Raw genomic sequence first — 20,473 nt, forward strand, 5'->3', positions numbered from 1 at the left:
AAACGCGCGTCGGCGTTTTGAATCTATTTTGTTCCTTAGTGTGATATCATATCAATGTTAATTTCATAGACTTTTTAGAGTTCTGTGCCTTATCTTTATATATATCAAATCGAAGGACAACTGTTTGTTTTTGGTCATTCATTGTCATTGATAGGATATTCATTTTCATTATTGATAGGGATAAGAATAAAATATGCCAGTTACTTTGGGCCTCTGAATTATTACTTTCCAGATTTTAGGACGTTTGTTCAGTGTGTTTTCATGGTTTGTATGAGTTTAGTGAGAGTGAGAGTGTTTGAATGATTTGTGTCCCTGGTTGTCCATGGGAATCATTGACCTATAGGATTCTAATGTCCTATGCCAGTTGAACGTTTTTGTCAACATATGATTTATATATTCATGATTTGTTTCTAATCACTTTGAAAATTATCAAAATAATAATAAAAATTTGATAATCTGATCTGTTTCACTATCTGCATGTTTGGTCCAGCAAGAGTGGTCCACTTTAGAAATTGACTTTATTGCGTTTTGTAAAAATATATAGGTATAGCAGGCCTCCCTTTGTTGATTCCTGATGTATCCCCTGCTGCTTTACCTCTATCCGTTTAGGGGTTCCCCTTATACACAGGGACCCCAGAACACATACTCACATAAGATGCAAGTATCTGTAATCGAGAATAGTACGCTAGTAACAATATTATTCTATTGCAATGGGTAATGCTATTCTATATATGTGTTCTGTATTTATGTTATACGCATTTGGATATTTTGTATAAAATCGTGATGACAGTCATGTTAAAATCAGAAAATACCAATAAAGATATTTAAACAAAAAAAAATCAGTGGTTGTCCCAGGAATTGTTTAATTAAGAGCTTTCTTATGAGAATCAGTCAATCTTGGAGTTGTCTCCCCTGGCCTAATCAGGTGATGGATTTGAGGGAAGAAACATGTTTGCTGGTGGAATGGGACATTATGACTTCTGATATGCTGTCAGACTTACTAATGTGAGGCATAACTTTGATTTATAATGACATATGGAACAATGGATCATAAAGGGCAGTGTAAATGTTGGACGGAACCTATGATCGAAATATAGACCAAACAACATGTGACCTAAGATAGAGAACAAACAGCATGCACCAAGAGGAACATGAAAAATGAATGACAACTAAAGGATATGTTCATGGAGATAGCTTCAATGGTTTAGCAACTTCCAACAGATCAGGTGTGATGATGATGAGTGGAAGTACTAGGATGAGAGTCCGATTCCATTAGAGATTTTGATTGGTTGTCCAGAAAGGAAGTTAACTCTGCTGGTTGTATGAAAAATTGTGTGTGCCCTTTGAAGGTTATTCACAATTTTGAGGGGCCTGAAAAAGACTAAGGAATTAGGTTTAGGAACCTCTTTTGACGTATTAAAGTGTCTATAGCATAGTCCGGTGAAATGGAGATTTTGTTATCTTGCCACTGTTTCACCCGAGCCTTCCTTATATGTGCCAAGATTTCTTCCATGTGTTGATGGCATGGAGGTTTAAAGATCAAAGGTCTTGGAGTAGACATGTTTTTGGGTTTGAAGTTTGGAACCCTGATGGCTCTTTCAATCTCAAAGTCTTTACTGAAGGACAACTGGAGGACCTCTGGAATCCAAGATATTAAAAAATCAACAACCAAAGCGGCAGAATTTTCGATACTTTCCGGGATCCCAAAGGTACAGAGATTTCTTCTCCGGTTGCAGTCTTCCTGTTCTGTGAAGTCTCTCTTTAGTGAGGAGATAGTCCGCTCCAGGTTCTAAAGATGTTTAGCTTGGACATTTGTGAAATCTTCCACCATATTTATTCTAGTTTCAGCATTCAACATTCTTATTGCTAAGTCTCTGAAATCTTTGTGAATCCTACCACGTCAACTTGAAGAATATCTATGCTGGTTTTAGTGCTCTGAACGATATCATGTACAGTATTGAGTTTAAGAAGAATTGCCTCCAAAGTAGAGGCGGAGTGTGGACTGCCTTTTACTGGTGACTCTGGGATAAGAGGAGGCCGTTTTGGGACGAGGTTGTTTTGAATGCTTCAGATTTGCCTTAGTTTCTCTGCCTTTCATACTTCCTTCTCAACTGTCTGACATTTTGTGATAGTTAAACTGACAGTTCTCATGTAGGAGTGGTATCGCTGAGTGAGGTGACCAGTGGAGTCATTAAGTGTCACTTAAAAAATGACTTGTTTGTCTCTATGTTTATTATCTGGCACTATGCCTTCTGCAATTATTTTCTGCTCCAAGCTGTCTCCAATGTGTACTGAATTTGGATTGTGCTTAATATTTACGATTACTCGATTTGAAATGGATCATACTGTTTTTCTTTTCAGGGCTACTTGTGTATGTTGTTCCTCTACTCATGACTGTTTTATTAATATGTTTAAAGCTTGGGTACCATGTACATGGATAAGTCACACTATACTCAGTGTTATTTACCATCCTCCGCTTATCTTGATTTCCGGACGGTCTTCTATTTACCGGTTTTACCAGCTTTCTCCAGTGGTCCGACCATGATTTTTCCCATGTAAGAAGGGGTCCTGGTGTTTCTCTGGGACTTTCCGGAGATCATGGGAGCCCCTAATGTTGTTTTTTCTCTCCCTGTCATTTTTCCTCTACATCCTTATCCTTATCTAGTGAGATATGTGCCCCATCACAGTCTTATCTACAGCCACCTGGTTAGAGCCCTATTCATCAAGTTGCCCATCAGCAACACAAAGATACATCCAATGCCCTCTATGAATGGTGTTTCTCGAAACACCAAGGGGTTGAACTACCCTGTTAAAAGAACCAAAATCTTAGACTGTTGCAAATAACTTGAGGGTGACCTAATTCTCCTTCAAGAGACCAAGATAGGCTTCAAAGAGACCTTACTAATGAGAAAAGGGTGGGTTTCAGATGTGACATGCGCGGAAGCTAGCGGTAAAAGAAATGGTGTCGTCACCCTTCTATCCAAGAAATCTGGTCTAACCATTATCACATCTGAGCATGACACCATTGGGAGATGGCTACATACTAGGCTAAATAATGGGGCTGATGACCTGCAAATTATGAATATATATGCCCCCAGCATAGACAACCCTACTTTCTGGCGTGCACTTAAAAAATTGGCAGACATCCAGCAAGGTTGCAAAACAATAGTACAGGAGATCTTAACCTCCCACTAGATCACATTTTGGATCGTCATTCAGCGCTCAAATACAGAACTCCCAGGGCACCCACGCAGTTGCTTAACCTCAGCTCCTCACAACACCTCCTAGATGCATGGAGATTACATAACCTTAAAGTTAGTGACTTTACATTGATTGATGAATGAGAATTACTGCTTTGCCATATGAGTACCACCTCCATGGTTCTTAGCTGGCACCTGGGCAAGTAGACGCTGTCTGTGGCAAAGTGAATGATGGTCTGTTCCTGTGCTGCTGTGGAGTGTGGCTCCACTGGAGATTTTTGTTGCGCACTCCCTTGTGGTCAAAGTGTGAAAGTGGTTGCTCTTGTCAGTGCAGCCTTCCGCCCGCTATGCAGTGGAACGCTACCACCCCTCAAGTTTCAGTCGCAGTGGCTGGCTCCGCGCTTTCCACCTGTTGATGGGAACCGTGAGAAGCACTCTCTATGCCGAAGACACTGCTCTGCTCTCTGGTGATCTTTGGTAAGCTGCAGGCGGTGCAAGCTTGTGTCCTAATGCATCAAACCTGTTAGACCACTCAGTGGTGCTACCCAAGTATTATGTATGGGTAATACTAACTCTACCAGTCTAGGCAATGGCATGAGCTCCCATATTGTGCTAAAAACTTGTGATTTTTACAACAATAAATGTGAATAAATTTCCCCATTTACAAAATATGGGAAAATGAATTTCCCATTTAAAGAAAGCGAGGAGTCGCAGTTGCTGTATATGGAGATGGTTTTGTTATAGAAGAATTCCGAGGTCTTGTTGCAAAGGTCTCATGAGGAGATAATGTTGCTGTATATGGCAGGAGGTGCAGTGAAATCTTTGATGACAAAGATTCCGTTGCTGCTGTTAGTGCTGGCTAAATGCGATCTGCAAGAGCTGTGTGCTTGGCGTTCCATATCTGCTGGTGATAATTTGTTTAGGGCTGAATTGAAGATGTGTTTATCTGTGATGTCTTGACTTGTTATCCATTTGCACTCCAGTTGCTTGTAGTAGGAGTTTTGTCAGCCTGAGTTACTCTGTATACTAATTGGCCTGTGGTTGGGCACTTGCCGTTGGGTTGCACTTGAGGGGAGCTAGGGTTCCAGCGCATGTGGGGATCCAGCAGTTGAAGTTCTTGATGACTTTCCGCAAGTTGTTGGTGTGCTTAGGGTGGGGTGCAAACAGGGCAGAAGTCCACTCCTCTTCCGTGAAGTTTTTCAAGCTGTGGTGGGCTATTCCAGTGGTGGTAGGTCTATGGTGGTGCGGGATAGGTATGCTGAAATAGACGAGGGAATGGTCAGTTCAGGTCATGGTTGCTGGATTGTTGACTGTGAAGCTGCTAATTGAGGAGTAAATTGGGTCCAATAGGTGTCTAGCTGTGCGGGTGGGTTCGGTAATGTGCTGCGTGAGGCCAAAGATTTCGACATTTCTATAGGTGAAAGTTAAGGTCTACGAGGAGGATGAAGTATTTGACATTGTCATTGGCAAAATTGGTGCGGGGTCCTGGTGTTCAGAGACTTGCCTCACTTGGCAGGAAACTACAGAGTCTGGCCATGAGCAACATAGAAACCAACTGACTTAGCAGACTTAATTCTCAGATCCATTGGAAGGAAAATGTTTCTTCCCAGTTCCTAGAAATGAAATGTTTTCCACACCAAGGTCTAAGAGAAGTACTGCTCTTAACCTGTGGTATGTTGAAAACTGAATCTCCTTCAATCTCTAGTCCAGGACCTGATTAGAAGTTTTAAGAAAGGGTTAGACCAGTTTCCACAATATTGGTCTTATCACTGTTGGATTAGTTTTCTTCCAGAAGCTAAAATCTCTCATGAACAAATTTATCCTCTAACTGTGTAAGAAGATGAGGCCCTCTGATAACCTAAAGAAAAATTTGCGTGTGTTTGCTCAACATTCTGCGTCTCCAGCTGGTTCTTCTATCTTCTTCATCCCAAAACCAGGTGGGGAGTACCGGACATGCATTTGCTACAGGGAATTTAGTGCAAACACAATATGTAATAGATATCTGTTCCCTTCCCATATCAGTTGGCTTAGAGCACATGAAATCTGAAAAGATATGCTCCAAATTTGATTTGGGGGTTGCCTACAATTTGGTGAGAATCAGACATGGAGATGAGTGGAAGACTGTATTCAACACCTTTAGGGCTTTTCAAATATATAGCCATAACATCCGGGCTGTGCAATGCTTCGGCTGCATTTCAACACTTTGTCAATGACATTTTCAGAGATGTTCTGGATATATATGTATTCACATACCCTAATGAGATCTTATTATTTTCTGAATCTCTTGAACAACATCAAACACATGGAAAGTTGGAAAAATGTCTATTTGAAGTCACTGACGAGTTTTTTCTAGGTTTCAAGATCTCTGACAAAGGAATCTATATGGACCAAGATAAAGTTAAGGCTGTTCAAGATTGGCCATGCCCCAAATTAGTGAAAGAAATTCAATGGCTTCTGCGATTTACTCATTTCCACAGATGTTTCTTGCAAGGGTCCTCACAGACTGTGAGTCAAAGAAATGCATAAACCCAAGACATGCTAAGTGGTCGCTCTTCATTTCCAGATTTGATTATGAGACCACTTATAGCCCCAGTAACAGACATAGAAAAGCAGGTGCTTTGTCAAGGTAAGAAGAAGAGTAAAGACTGATGATCAGTTCTCCATAGATTTTGGCCATATTGGGAAGAACTAGGGCAGATGCAGAGACTTTGTTGCAACCCCCTATAGGAAAGATTTTGAACTCTCAGTGTAGCGAATGGATTGCACAAGGTCATGAACACCAAAGGATAGAACATGAGCTTCTGTGGCACAAGGGAAAGATCCAAATCCCAGTTTCTGAAATACAAAAATGAATCATAAAATGGGGACATACATACCCTGTAGCAGGACATCCAGGAATTCATAAGACAAAAGGCTTGATAACCCGTCAATGTTTAGGTCCTCAAATGAGGAGATTGAGCAGTTTGTCAAACAATGCAGTATTTGTGCACAGAAAAAGCTCTCAAAAACAGTGGGGTTCTTACAACTCTTGCCTCCCCTCAACAACAAATGTCATGGATCTAGATGGACTTTATCACACATTTACTCTAGTCAGTGTGATTCGTAGTAGTTGGCTATCTAACTAAAACATGACATTTTAATCCATTGGAATAGGATCCCACCGCTCCCACCCTTGCATCAGTATACTTCAAAGAAATCATCAGATTGCCTGGACTCTCCATGCCATTATTACAAACAGAGCATCTCAATTCATACCTCAAGTTTGGAGAACCTTTCTGAAACAACCTGCAGAAGAATATTTTATGTCCACATATGCTTGTGGACATAAAATGTTCTACCCCAAGTTGTTTCAGAGGGATTCTCCAGAAAGGTTCTTCATCCCCAGACAGACAGAAAGACTAAATCAATCCCTTGAAAAATATTTTATGTATTTTTTGATGAACCAGTTAGGAAGTGGAATGGATTCCAATTGCAGAATTCTCATATAATAACACTTTACACACCTCTTTGGGTTACTCTCTGCTTTTTCTATTCCCCGGCAATTCAGCTCCACAATTGGCTATCTACCTTTTCCTCCTCCACAGTTCCTTCTGTTCAGACTCTCCTTCAAGACATACGTAAGGTCCGAGGTTCAGCATTAGGTCATCTAAGAAAGGTTCAGTCTTGGTACAAGAATTTTGCTGACAGTTGGGGGGGAAGTCCAGTGTTTAATACAGGCGAAATGATTTAGTTATCTAATGATTAATTCTCCATTCAGGGGCTTCATCCCAAGTTTGCACCAAGATTTGTAGTACCTGCTCCCGTGATCAGATTGATAGGGTAGTGTGAACTGAAAGAAAGGCTCCCAGATCACCGGAAGATTCACCTCGTTAGGGCCTGCCTCCAGAGTAAAAAAGCCACCTCCTCTAATTTGGTGGTTCCCCCTCCTACTTTAGTAGAAGAAACACATAAGAAAAAACTAGAGGAATTACTTGACTCAATATATCATAGAGGGCAACTGTAATGCCTAGGACCATGGAAAGAATGTAAACAATGCTTAATTTGAACCAGTGGTTGCTGATGGGGCCCAGCAGCACTCATGTTTGGGAATGGCACTTATTTGTTCTCATCAGACATTGTCCTAGAACAAGAGAGGAAAATAAAAACAGGGAATAGAAGGATAAAGTAAAAGACAGAAAAAACATCACAAATGTAGAAAGCAAGAACTTGCAAGAGAGTGAATTAAAGAGACATAGGTGAATTCAAGACTAAGCATTCTGCACGCTGATATTTAATAGCATCGGCTGCCGGAATCTGAGCAAAGCTTATGGCTCCGGCACTAATTCTTTTACAAATTAGCACTGGGTTCAATATATCCCATAACTCCTGGGAACTGCAGCATTTGTTTATATCCTGAGACTGGTAAAGCTTCTCCATTGAAAGTTTCACAACAGGCCCTGGCCTATGAAGTGGGGGGCCTTAGTCAGGGGAGGTACTGTCAGATTTCAACATCATATACCACAAAAGAGAGTCTGAAAATGCACCAAACAGAGGAGATGTAAAACAAGGCAGTGGAGACTACAGTCATGGCGAACAATAGCTTCAAGGTTCAGGTCTGAAACATGCTGCCCCAGCCACCTCAGGACCTAGACTTGACTTCCAGGGCAGTGAGAGCAAAACCCCCTAAATTGTAAGAGGATGCGGAATACTGTGTCTGGAAACATCGGTTGTTTGGACTCTTGTCGCTCTAGTTTGCCCTTTTATATCCATCCTGTCACCTTTGTTTGTTTTTCCATTTATTGGGTAACTCAGTTTCCCTCCTCCCTATTCCCTGTACTGACATTTGTATAATATTGGACTGACTTTGGTCTTGCACCAATTCCTGTCTTCCCCTGCGATTAATCTTCGATGATAAACCTGCTTTTGTACCTGGCTATGGATTTCCCCTTTTTATGTCTCGCCTGAGCCAGCGCATGCGCTCCACAGGCGAGACATTTAGTGAGTGGGCTTTCAAAAGTCCTACCACAACTTTTTGGCTGGCATAGAGCGTGCGGTCACGTGCACAATGATGAGCAGTGACGCCATCTGGCTTTCCTCTCTCGTCATGGTGCACGCACATCGCACACCACTCGCTAGCCTGCTTTGACTTTTGACGTCGCGCGTGCGCACCACGCGTGTCCTTTTGTTTTTCTTTTAGCGCGCACGCACACAACTCTGTGTCCATATACTTCTCCCAGGTCTTGTGCCGCTTTAACGCCCTCTCCCCCTCCCCCACCACAGACACGTCTCAAAGCCACGGGTCTTGTTTCTTCTTTCTATTCAGGGTGCTTTTCATTTAAATAGATGTTGCCAGGATTGCATGGGCCGCGGCTGTGGGCGTACCGGAACAAGTCCTCTTTGCTGTGGGCCAATAGGAAAGGACTTCAGACACTCTTGCGAAGCTGGAACCAGGAAGTAGCTAAACTCCTTTCAGTTTCATTTACTAATTTTATGTTCAATATGTAGTTACAAGATGTGCAACCGAGCATGTGATGTAGCCAGGAGGCGCAGGGCACAGCGTAGTAGGTACACTTTTTCTATAGCTTAAAAAATGAAAAACTAAATCTTTAAATGAAATGCGATTTCTTCCTACCTTGACAATCGTGTTTGTTTATGTTCCTGGGCCCATTTTTTGTTAATTATAATTAAAATAATTTGCGGCGCTCTTGTATTTAAGATAAATATAATCTCTGAAGTCGGAGGCAGAGATCACATGTTTCCTTCGAAAATGCGTGGGTAGTTGCTTTAGGCCAATCTTCTGCTTTGAATGCTAAGACGAGCTGTTGTCATTTTATATTTGGATACCCGGTCCTATACATTCCAATAAGCGATTAAAAACCAAGCCTTAATGAGATGTGCAGGCATAGGCCCGAAAAATATGAGAGATGCACCTGAGAACACCAGTCTCGCTTAATGTACAAAAACGGTACAGTAACCGCGCTATAGATTAAGGCTTCCTGTAAATTGCTCGCTGTGATGGTTAGCGGAATGGAGATACCATCCTTAACGGGCGTTACTATTTTGCAACAACCATGCTTGTCTGAATGCCACCGGAAAGTCAGAAGACTAAGTTGCCTCCGCTGGAGTTCAGCAGGGTCTCTAACCCACTGAGGTATTTCAACAAGATCGGAACCTATGACGTTCAGGTCGCAGAATGATCGCTGCAACTAGTACATTACAACAGAAAGATATTGGGAACAAAAATATAACCTCATTCGGTTAGCAACCAGGTCGGTCAGCTGAGCAGGAGGTCAAGGTCCTCAGGCTGCAGAGTCAACAACACAACAGACTTGCTCAAATTAAACATACACTCACATTGGGAGCCCTGCTGCAGCCACTGGCAATCACATGCCTTTCCTAGTCTTTGCTTTGACCGTGCCTTGCTTGGGCCCTGGTGGGTGCGAGAATTTACACGGCCCAGTTGCCAAGTGACTCTGTTTCACATGTGGCATCTTCAGCCCAGTCCTTGCTCCTTACCCAGCATAATTTTGCATTTTTCGGTTTTTGTATCCATACTCAAAACAAGGCTTGGGCTCACTTCGCAGCAAACGTTTTATTTTAAGTTTCTGTATCTACCTGCTGCAACAAAATCTTTGTACGTATTCTGCCGAAGCTTCAGCCCTGCTAATGTTTGAACGCACTATACTTTTATTCTGGATCCAACGACAACAATGCACCTTTCAACTCCTCAGTAACTACTGCCCACACACAGCTTATGTGGAAAAATATTTGAAGTAGGCAAAAGATAATGGGGTAAGAGAGAAGACAAAGAGGCCAGATATTACCACTTTGCCGTATCTCCGTGCTAGGCATCGACATTTGTAGGTTTTAATGGATATCTAGAGGTTAATAGAAGATAATTAATACTCTGCTGTGAACGTTCTGCATCTGACATTAACCGTGAAAGGATATAACCTAAGGATCTCTCTATGTAACCAACTTTCTGTGCTGTTGGTATGAAGCTGCCATTTTAGAAACTGAAAATATGGAATAAGTGACTGCTGAGATGCTCACTAGCCTATCAAAACACAAAGAATACTGTGGCAGTAGAGTATTTTTATCTAGTGTCAGATTGTGGCTCTGAAAATACAGGAAATTCAAAGAATCATATGTGATCTATCCAGGAATCGTTTCTAAAAAGAACAGATAGATCTATCTTGTCAAATATGATTCTTTGAATTTCTATTTCCTGGGTTCTCTGTACTATGTAGAGGATACACTGTATTGCACTCTTTCCCCACCCTAATATACGTAGATGAATTTGCACGGTGGCTCAGCATTGGGAGACAACTTCGATATTAAAATTTGTGTTTTATACGCCTAATTGGAAATCACACGTGATCTAAAGTCAGACACAGTGTTAGACCTGGTCCTATTTGGAAGGTTATCCCCAAACATTTTGCCTTCCTCTGCCTATTTTTCAGACCTTTTTGTTGGCTTTATGACTGGACACGTTACCACAGCTAATCAGTGCTAAAGAGCATGTGCTCCCTGCACTAAACATGCTATGATTGGTTTACACCTGTTTGGCATATCTGATTTACCTGTAAGTCCCTTGTAAAGTGGTATATCATATACCCAGGGCCAGTAAATTAAGCGCTACTAGTGGGCCTGCAGCACTGCTCGTTCCACTCACTGATCTAGCCTTTCAAACCTGTCTCAGGCCTGCTACTGCAAGGCCTGCGTGAGCAGTTTACTGCCACTCTAATTTGGCATTTAAAACTACTTGCTAAGCCTTTATCTCCCCTTTTTCTACACATAGGTCACCCCTAAGGTAGGCCCTAGGGAGCCCTATGGGCAGGGTGCTGTGTAAGTAGAAGGTAAGGCATGTGCCTACATGTGTGGTATGTCCTGGTAGTGACAAACAGCCTATTTCGTTTTTCACTGCTGGGAGGCCTACTCCTATCATAGGCTAGCATTGGGAATTCCCTTATATATACTTAAGTGGTAGTTCCTGATCTTAAGGAGTGACGTTGCTATTTTGGTATGGATAGAATGGTAGAGATAAATACTGCTTACTGTTGTAGTCGGATATTGCATTACTATTTTAGAAATGCTTCTTTTAAAAAATTGTATTTCTCTGTGCTTATGACTCTTGTGCTTTGCAGCCTGACTCCAATACACGTTTAGGGCTTGGTGACAGCTACACTTGGTGCTTACTTTCCAGACAGCCACAACACAGGAAGGGCTGGGTGTGACAGTGGTTACATCTGTATACTGATGGTCTTCGTGGGCTGGGAGAGCCCATTCCCACTTAATACTTGTATAGGTTGTGTCCTGCCCTCCCACAAAGGGCTGATTTACCCCCTACTGATGGTGGGTGCCAAGACTGGGTTGAAAGGGATTCTTGTGCACTTGAAATGGTTCCTTTGATGTTACCCCTTGATCAAGGACAATTTTGAGTATAAGTACAGGGGCTCTGACCCCATGATTTTAGACACTGCGTGGGACTTGTAACCTGCCGCTGCTGGCTCTACAAATTGCACATTGCAGAGGACTGCTGTGCTGCCAGTAGGAACCACCATTTGTACTACTTGCTTTGTTGTGCTTGCCTGCTGGGTTGCTGGAGGGACAGCTACTGTTCAAAGTGACTCGGTGTGCTTGCCTGCCTGCTGCTCCCTGAGTGTTCCCCGGTGTGTTCTCCAGCGGCTGGTTGTCTGGTCCAACCCACCCCCATTTGTTTGGAAGCCCAGGGACCTGAAGGATCCCTTTTCTTGCGACTTGACTCTGCCCTGGCACATGCCCTTGTGGTAAATAATTTAATTACCGGAACTTAATTTGATGCGGAAAATCTATAAAAATAGCTCAGTAAAATAAGAGGCAGAATCCGTGGTATTAGAGGTTCGGAACGGGCTTTATTCCAAAATCAATTTAAATTGAGGAGCTCCATATTCCATCACCACGAAGGTTCAGGAAGTGAAGACGCTACTTTATTGACAAGTAATCATTTTTATACAATAGGCATTACAGTGAAGCAAATGCAGGAGGCGTAACAATTGATAGTAAAGATAAAACATACATGCGTAGCAAAAGTGGGTGTAACTGGGTGTAACTAAAGAACGTCATCAGGTATGATGTCATAATAGGGTGGTTCCATGAAAGAATTTCGAAGTGTCAGCAGAAATACTTGGCAGAAATGCGCGCGCAGCAGCATGACGTGTGATTGACGTGCAACTAGGGGGTGAAGGGGACTTGACATTTAGCTCTACATGTGGAGACAGGGAGTCTGGGGGGTCAAGTCAACCTAATCCCAAATCATATCTAACATCCTATGTTTAAAGAACTATGTTATCCAAAAAGAGGGGTCTCTTAGAGTAGAATCTTATTCTATACTGACTGTTAGTGCGTGTACAAGCGTCTAAGTGTCTACACTAGATGCGAGGGCAGAAATCTTCCATAGTAACAGGGCTATGAATTACTTGCATAAAGACAGAGAAGCCGGGCCCTTTGCTTGGTAGCTGGAAGAATGTTTACTTAAACTATTAGACAGGAATGTATTGGATAGGGAGCGGAGCAGATAATTTCGAAGGTGAAATACAGTTTTTGGCAGGCAACAGGCTGATGTCAGGCACCGTTAGCCGCGCAGGGAATGAGACAAAGTTCATGGTCACAGATGCAGGCTCAGACTGGAGCTCTCAGAGGTAGAAGGCAGGAAAAGGCTTGATAGCAGAATCAGGGCCTACTCGCCTGGACTGTAAAATGGCATAAGTGAACCATATAAAGCCGGTGGCCTTTCATACTTAGGAATGGAATATCCGGCCCATTCATGGTGGATCTGAAAGAGGACATGTTGACGGTGGACGCACATGTGTTTGCGTCTTCATAACTGGAACTGGAGGGAACATACATGTACTTGTGATTTATACATGAAACCGTTGGGGTCCAAGATAGGGGACATAACTGACCAGAAAAATCCATATTTCCACATTCCCTCCTTGTCCCCTACTTGCCCGTTAAGAGATATCAATCTTCATCAATCCATCGATCTGTTCATATAGCATCATTTGTTCTTCTTTCTTCTTCCGTGATGAATGAAATCTTGATGGTGGGATACACGATGTGGCACACAGACCACAGATCGCTGGTCCACATTGTAGACATAGACAGCAACTGAATAATATGAGAAAGCCAATACCTAGGAAGGATAGGACCTTCCATCCAAAGGTAGATAATACACTCCAAAACCAACCGGACCAAGTCCAAGTGCCTGGATTCTGGTGTATCTGGCTTACAATCTTATGAAGGCGAGTTATGGCTTTATATACAGATGGCGAATTTTCTGGTATGAAAATGCAACAGCTTGATCCGATGACCCTACAAGCTCTGCCCCTATCGGCCAGGATGACGTCAAGGACAAGACGATTTTGAAGCACAACAATCCGCATAGCAGACTGCTCTTCTGTTAAATTGCCTAAGGCGGAAATAGTTTCGTTCACTACTGCTTCAAGGGTTCTAGTTAATCTACGTATCAGCTTACTATTAGTAACTGTACCTATATAGGGAAAGAGACCTTTATTGAAATCTGTGTATTTTTCCCATGCTGTCTCAGTGTAATCGACTATTGGGAGATCTCTCCTTTCTCTATTGTGTACTAAATGAGTATTTCTGTGATAATCAGGAGGAGCTAGGAAAACAGGTGGCAAAAGGAATCCGATGTAGCAGGTACCATCCCAATCTAGTGGCAAACGTATGTATGCCGTCTGACCACATATGAAGTAGGAATGGCAGGAAGCTCGAAATGTAGACTTGCCTTGATCACTAAATTCTATTACAGTGGTGCATCTACTATGGCCCATATGTATGGAACCATTCTTTCTTACACATAATTCACCTTTTACTGGAAATACTGACATGGCGGGCAAAATTGGTGTAGCTTCGGATTCGACATTCAGGATCATGAGATTAAGCGTAAAATTACCTAATCCATATACTTCATTTTCTAGATCAGTTCCTGTTCTTTTGGGAAGTCCCTCCTTGTTAGGGTGACAGACTTTGAATAAAACTAAGTTCAGATTTCCCCATACCCAGTTATTCTGGTAAACTGCAGAATTCGAATCTAGGGAATTAATTAAACTAAACCATGCTCCACAGGATCCATTGTGTGTGAACGGGTATGGAAAGAGAGGAAAAATTCCTTTATAGTTCTGATAGGGAGGGAGTCGACCACATATCCAACAATTTGTAGCATTGCTAACCTGATGGGAATGATGTAACATACTAATAAACGTGTTATTGCGCAGCGCAAATCTATAGGACAATTCATGCGGAGGTAATTCACTGAAAGAATGTTCGGCAGTAACATTGTAAACATGTCTAAAAATAGGATAATATATGTGCAACAATATACTTGCAGTAATTATTAAAAGACTTAAGAAAAACAAAATTAATAACGTCACGGTGCAATGACTACGCAGTGATTTACAGTACGCATGTCGTTTCAACTTTATCCTTCTGTTTCTTTCTCTATACAGGTCTAAGGGATACATGTCAGAGACAAATTCGACCGATTCACCTTGGAGAGGACTTAAACAATCAAATTGCCTGACTTGTTAGACCGAAGTTTTAGTTTATATTGTTCATGGTTATTCAGTTCAACCAAAGGAAGTTTAGAGTCAATCGGTGAAGACACGCAAGGTGTGTCGTTTACGTCTGACGGTAGTCCATGGAATTTCTTGATATGACTTGAATGTATCCAGCCTTTTCGACCTTCGATCTTCACGGCTGTCCTTGTCGTTAGCAATACGATTTGAGGCGATTTCCACCTAGGATCCAGCTGAGACTTCCGATCAAAGTTCCTCACTAACACCAAGTCTCCTGGAATTACGTCATGGGGTTTCACCTCGGTGTTGTCGGGAAAGGCTGCAGATACCTGTGAACGACAAGATTGTAGTGCAGACATCAAGGAAGCCAAGTAATCTGTCAGCATATTACAGTCAATATCAGTTATTTTGCGTGGTATAGGCGTCCCCCACATATTTGGTGGTCTACCGAAGATCACCTCATAAGGGGATAGCCCTGTTCGAGAGTGTGCTACCATTCTCATGTAAAAGAGTGCAACGGGTAAGGCTACTACCCAGTCGACACCTTTCTCTCTACAAATTTTGGACAATCTAATTTTCAGGGTCTGGTTATGTCGTTCCACGAGACCTGCTGCCTCGGGGTGTCGGACACAGTGAAATTTCCACTGATAGCCTAACAAAAGTGAAACGTGTTTCATTAGTTCGGATGAGAACGGCTGGCCGTTATCTGAGTAGACAGCACGTGGTAAACCGTACCGTGGGAAGAATTCTCGAACTAACTGTTTGGCAGTAGTCGGGGCAGTGTAATCTGAAACCGGGTATGCCTCTGTCCAACGGGAAAGAGCACAGACAACTACGAGAACATATTTGAATCCTCAACATCGTTCCATCTGGATATAATCCATCTGGAGGACTTCAAAAGGGTGATCAGGAGGCTGAAATCCACCCTGCTCTACGGGAATGCTTTTACCTGGGTTAAACTGACAACAGATCATACAGGTACGAACTTTCTGTTTAGCTGCTGCTCGTAAATGTTTGTTGAACCAAATGTGTTGAATGCTGTCTAGCATAGCTTTTTCTCCTAGATGCGCTGGACTATGTACAGTGTTAATTATAACTTGGACCATTGAATCAGGAAGGAACCACACAGATTTTTCCTTCGTCATCCATCCTTGATCCGTTTGGATCCCTCCTAATTCAGTCCATTTCTTTATTTCGTCTGGTGTAGCATGTGTCTGTATGTCGATTACGTCAAGAGCGGGATCCTTAACCGTCATGCAATATGTTGGTGTCGGGACTATTGTCTTTGTCATGTCGGATGTTTGAGTTTGAGCAGTCTGTTTAGCTGTTCTGTCAGCTAGATCATTGCCTTGAGAAATGATATCAGTAACTTTCGTATGAGCTTTACATTTCATAATTGATATTGCAGTGGGTAGATGTATTGCATCTAATAAGGCATGAATAAGGGGTCCGTGCTGAATGTGGGCACCGTGAGAAGTTAAATAACCTCTCTCTCGCCACAGCACGCCGAAGTCATGTACAACTCCGAATGCATAACGTGAATCAGTGTATATGTTGACTTTTTTATTTGTGGCTTGAATACAGGCTTGTGTCAGAGCGATGAGCTCTGCTGCTTGAGCTGACAAGGTATTTATGCAATTTGTTTCAATGATTTCAGTGTCTGTTGTGACTGCGTAAGCGGCCACTAGCTCTCCTGTACCTGTTCTCATACATGAACCATCTACATACAACGTCAGGTCTGGGTCTAACAATGGGACGTCTGTTAAATCTTGTCTGGGTTTCGTCGTGATAGTGGTAACTTCAATACAATCATGTGCTAGTGGGTCTGTTCCATTTATAGGTAACAGTGTGGCAGGATTCAATGTACTACAACGTCTGATTTCTATATGTGGCTGAAACAATGTTAATTCATAACCAGTGAGTCGTGCTATAGTCAAGTGTTGTGTTTGTGTGCGGTTCAAGAGAACCTCTACTGCATGTGGTACTTGTACTGTCAATGGATGTCCTAATACTATGGCATCGCTTTGTCTGATTGCTAAAGCTGTTGCTGCCACTGATTTCAGGCACGCAGGCAAAGCCTGAGCTACGGGATCTAATGTACTAGAAAAATAAGCACATGGTTTGTGTGATCCTGCTTGTTCCTGTGTGAGTACTGACAAGGCAGTACCTTCGCGTTCTGTAACGAAGAGTGTAAACTGTTTATTGTAACATGGTGTTGCTAAAACAGGTGCTTGGCATAAGGCTTTCTTTAGGCTTTCAAAAGCCTGTGTATGTTCCTGAGTCCAAGGGAGAACAGTCGATGTGGCTGCCTCCTGTGTTGTCAATTGAATGAGTGGTTTTGCTAGAAATGCATACTGAGGGATCCACTGCCTACAATATGAAGTGAGGCCTATGAAAGCCCGCACCTCCTTTTGTGTCTTGGGTATTGGCATATTAGCAATTAGCTGGATGCGATCTGGTGTAAGCTGCCTTCCCTCCTTGGACAGCGAGTGACCAAGGTAAACAACTCGCTGGACACAGAATTGCAGCTTAGAAGGGGACACCTTGTGCCCCTTTTCGGCCAAAAATTGTAAAACCGTCAGTGAGGCTTTTTCACATTCAGGTTCGCTTCTAGCGGTGATCAGCAGATCATCGACATATTGAAGCAGGGCAGTGTTGACTGGCATGTGGATACTGTCGAGTTCTCGTTTCAGTGCTTGGCTATATATGCTGGGGCTTTCTGTGAATCCTTGAGGTGCGCGTGTGAATTTAAAGCTTCGTCCATTTAAACTAAATCCGAACAAGTATTGGCTTTCCGGATCTATTGGGACGCTGAAAAAGGCATTCTTGAGATCAATTACAGTAAAGAATGTTGCTTCGGAATCAATGGCTGTCAGTAATGAAGAAATGTCTGGGACTACGGGGTATTGTGGTACTATGCATTTATTTAATTCGCGCAGATCAATAACCAATCGATATACTGGCGGGGCTGTTGGATCGGTTCGTTTAAGAATCGGAATTATCGGTGAATTACATACATTGGAGTCAGTTTCCACAACCACTCCTTGGGTAACAAGCTCGTCAATAATTTGCAGTAAAGCTACTACAGCATCTGGGGGTAACTTGTATTGTCGCATTCGGGGTAGTACCACTCCTGCCTTTAGTGTGACTCGATATGGTGTAATGTTCATGCAACCAACATCTGTAGGGCCTTGTGCCCATAAATGTGTGGGTAAAGTCTGTAGTCGGTGATCCATGTCTCGGGACACGTAGTGCCCTTTGAAATCACGTAAAAACAATCTTACTCCTTCTGGAGAACAACATATTATAGCTCCGAGAGCTTTCAAAGTTTTTATGCCTAACAAGTTTTCTGGACATGATTTAGTAAGTAATAAATCTGTAGTTTGTGTCAAGGGACCAATCGTAAGTGGAAGAGGCTGTGTTACTTCGTTAATGATAGGTTTTCCTGAAAAGCCAAGGGAAATATTCTGTGAGCCTGAGAGGGGTGCCCCTGGAACTTCACTACGTTTTATTGTTGTTCGGCTTGCCCCTGTATCAAGTAAGAATTTTCTATCTTGACCTAACAGTTCACTGTGTACATAAGGTCCTTCTTGATCTACAGGGACCTCAATAAGGGGTAAGCCAACTTCCCTCTCTAGGCTGTTTCATGAGTATCGTTGATAATCAGGATAGTCATACTGTGCGGTCTGATACATCTGTCGGGTCGTTGTTTGTGTGGCAGCAATAGGCTGCGGTGATGGAGCTGGCATAGACTGTTGCGGAGCTGGCATGGACTGTGCATGCTGCGGTGTTCCTTGTTGATTCTGATCCTGTCTAAGTGGTCTTGGTCTTTCTTTTGTGTTACCTATAGCGATATTATGTTTTAAAACGGGACAATCGTGTACATAATGACCTGGCTGTTTACAATAGTTGCACGTCCCTTTTACAGGACCTGCTGAAACACTGGACTGTGTTATACCCTTTTTATGACCGTCAACTGGAACTGTCTGGGAAACTAGCATTTTCATTTTCGTGTCTTTCATGCGCCTATCTTCATGTTCTTGTTCTTCTCTAATTCTATTGTGATGGTACTGTAGCATTTGTAACATTTGTGACGGAGTGTTACCTTGCCAGGTACTCTCGAACTTCAATACTCTATTCTTAACTTGGGGCAAGGCATTTTCAACCAATTTTGTCACAAACAGATGTGGATACGACTCGCTACTTGCTTTTATTCCACTATTTATACCAAAACATTTTTCAAATCGGGAATAGAAATCACTAGTGTCTTCATCTGATTTCTGTTTACAGGCTGAGATTGCACCCCAGTCTTCCTTTTTCGTAGTTAATAAACGTGGCAATACCTGTACTAATAAACCTGGTAGTGCTTTGGTCTTGTCCCCGAGCCCTGAACCTGGACCTCGAGCTTTTTCTTCGTTTTCTAATGCTGTCCAATCTATCTTCTGGTCTCCCACCTCCCAATCCTTTTCCTTGAGTTTTTCGTAAATGCCCGCAGGCATTAATACCTTCAATATTGTCATAATGTCGGGGTAGGTATATTCTCCCATGAGTAACATATCTTTAATTTCACGGTGGAAACCCGCTGGGTCTTTGTCATGACTGGGTACCACTTTCTTCATTTCTAATAGTTCTATTTTGGATATGGGTGTGTATACAAACACACGTTTAAACTCATTGTCATCACCTTTTATCGGGTGCACTTCGCGTAAGGGATTCTGTCTATCCATGTAATACGTCGTTCTTTCCTTGATAGGCAGTGAGACATGTTCAGGACATACAAAAAGGATGTACTGCTTTCTGGATTCTAGTATTTCTCTAATTAACTTAGTACCGGAACCTCTCCATTTATTCGTGAGTAATTCAGTCAATATATCAGGTAAGGGGCCAGGATCGGAGTGTTGGCTTTTATATAATATAAGGAGTTGTTGAATCATATAGATACCAGCTAAACGCTGTTCATCTGGGGCGAGGTTCAAAAACGTATGCGCTAGTGTATCATCACCATATTTTCCAGGACTATCAACCCAGTGTACGGCTGACCTGGCTAGTTCTTGTTCGTCCATAGAATCGAGTATATGATAACCCCTTCGTTCTCGGAGTAATTTGTCAGCGGCTTGGAATGAATGTTCGGGGGACCTTGTATTTATTATAGGAGTTTGGAATTTTCTGTTATTATCTGGACGTATCGGACATATCGGATCAGTAAAGCATCTAGTATTATTGCAAGATCTTCCTCTACCTACATAGGCCATGGTTTCTAACTGTCCTGTGGGCAGTTCTAATTCTTCCTCGTCCTCGGTTTGTTCAGGCTCGTCTACTGCTAATCTTTCTTCGTGTATTCGTTCTATTTCTTTGCGGATCTTTCGGCTCATAGCTACTATGCATGATCGTTTATCATGTCTCCCCTCTGATATATTCTTACCCCATGTGGTAAGAATTTGCATTTCTTCCGGATTTACCCCTGGTTGGTCTTGATTTCTGATCACACAGTTTATGAGGAAACGTAACAGTTCCCCCTGTATTTCCACCTTTTGGTACTCCATGGCTCTGGTAATACTCTCAGGGTCTCGCCCTGACTGAACAAAGTGATATATATTTTCTAAATGTGCAGTCATTCCTGGTAGCTTCCCTAAATATATTGCAGCTCGTCGGATACGTAACGATGCCAGCATCATTTCGTCCCCTTTTCCGGGCACAGGGTCATATCTACAATCT

This window comes from Triturus cristatus, chromosome 8 (assembly GCF_964204655.1).
Source record: "Triturus cristatus chromosome 8, aTriCri1.1, whole genome shotgun sequence".
Lineage (NCBI taxonomy): Eukaryota > Metazoa > Chordata > Amphibia > Caudata > Salamandridae > Triturus > Triturus cristatus.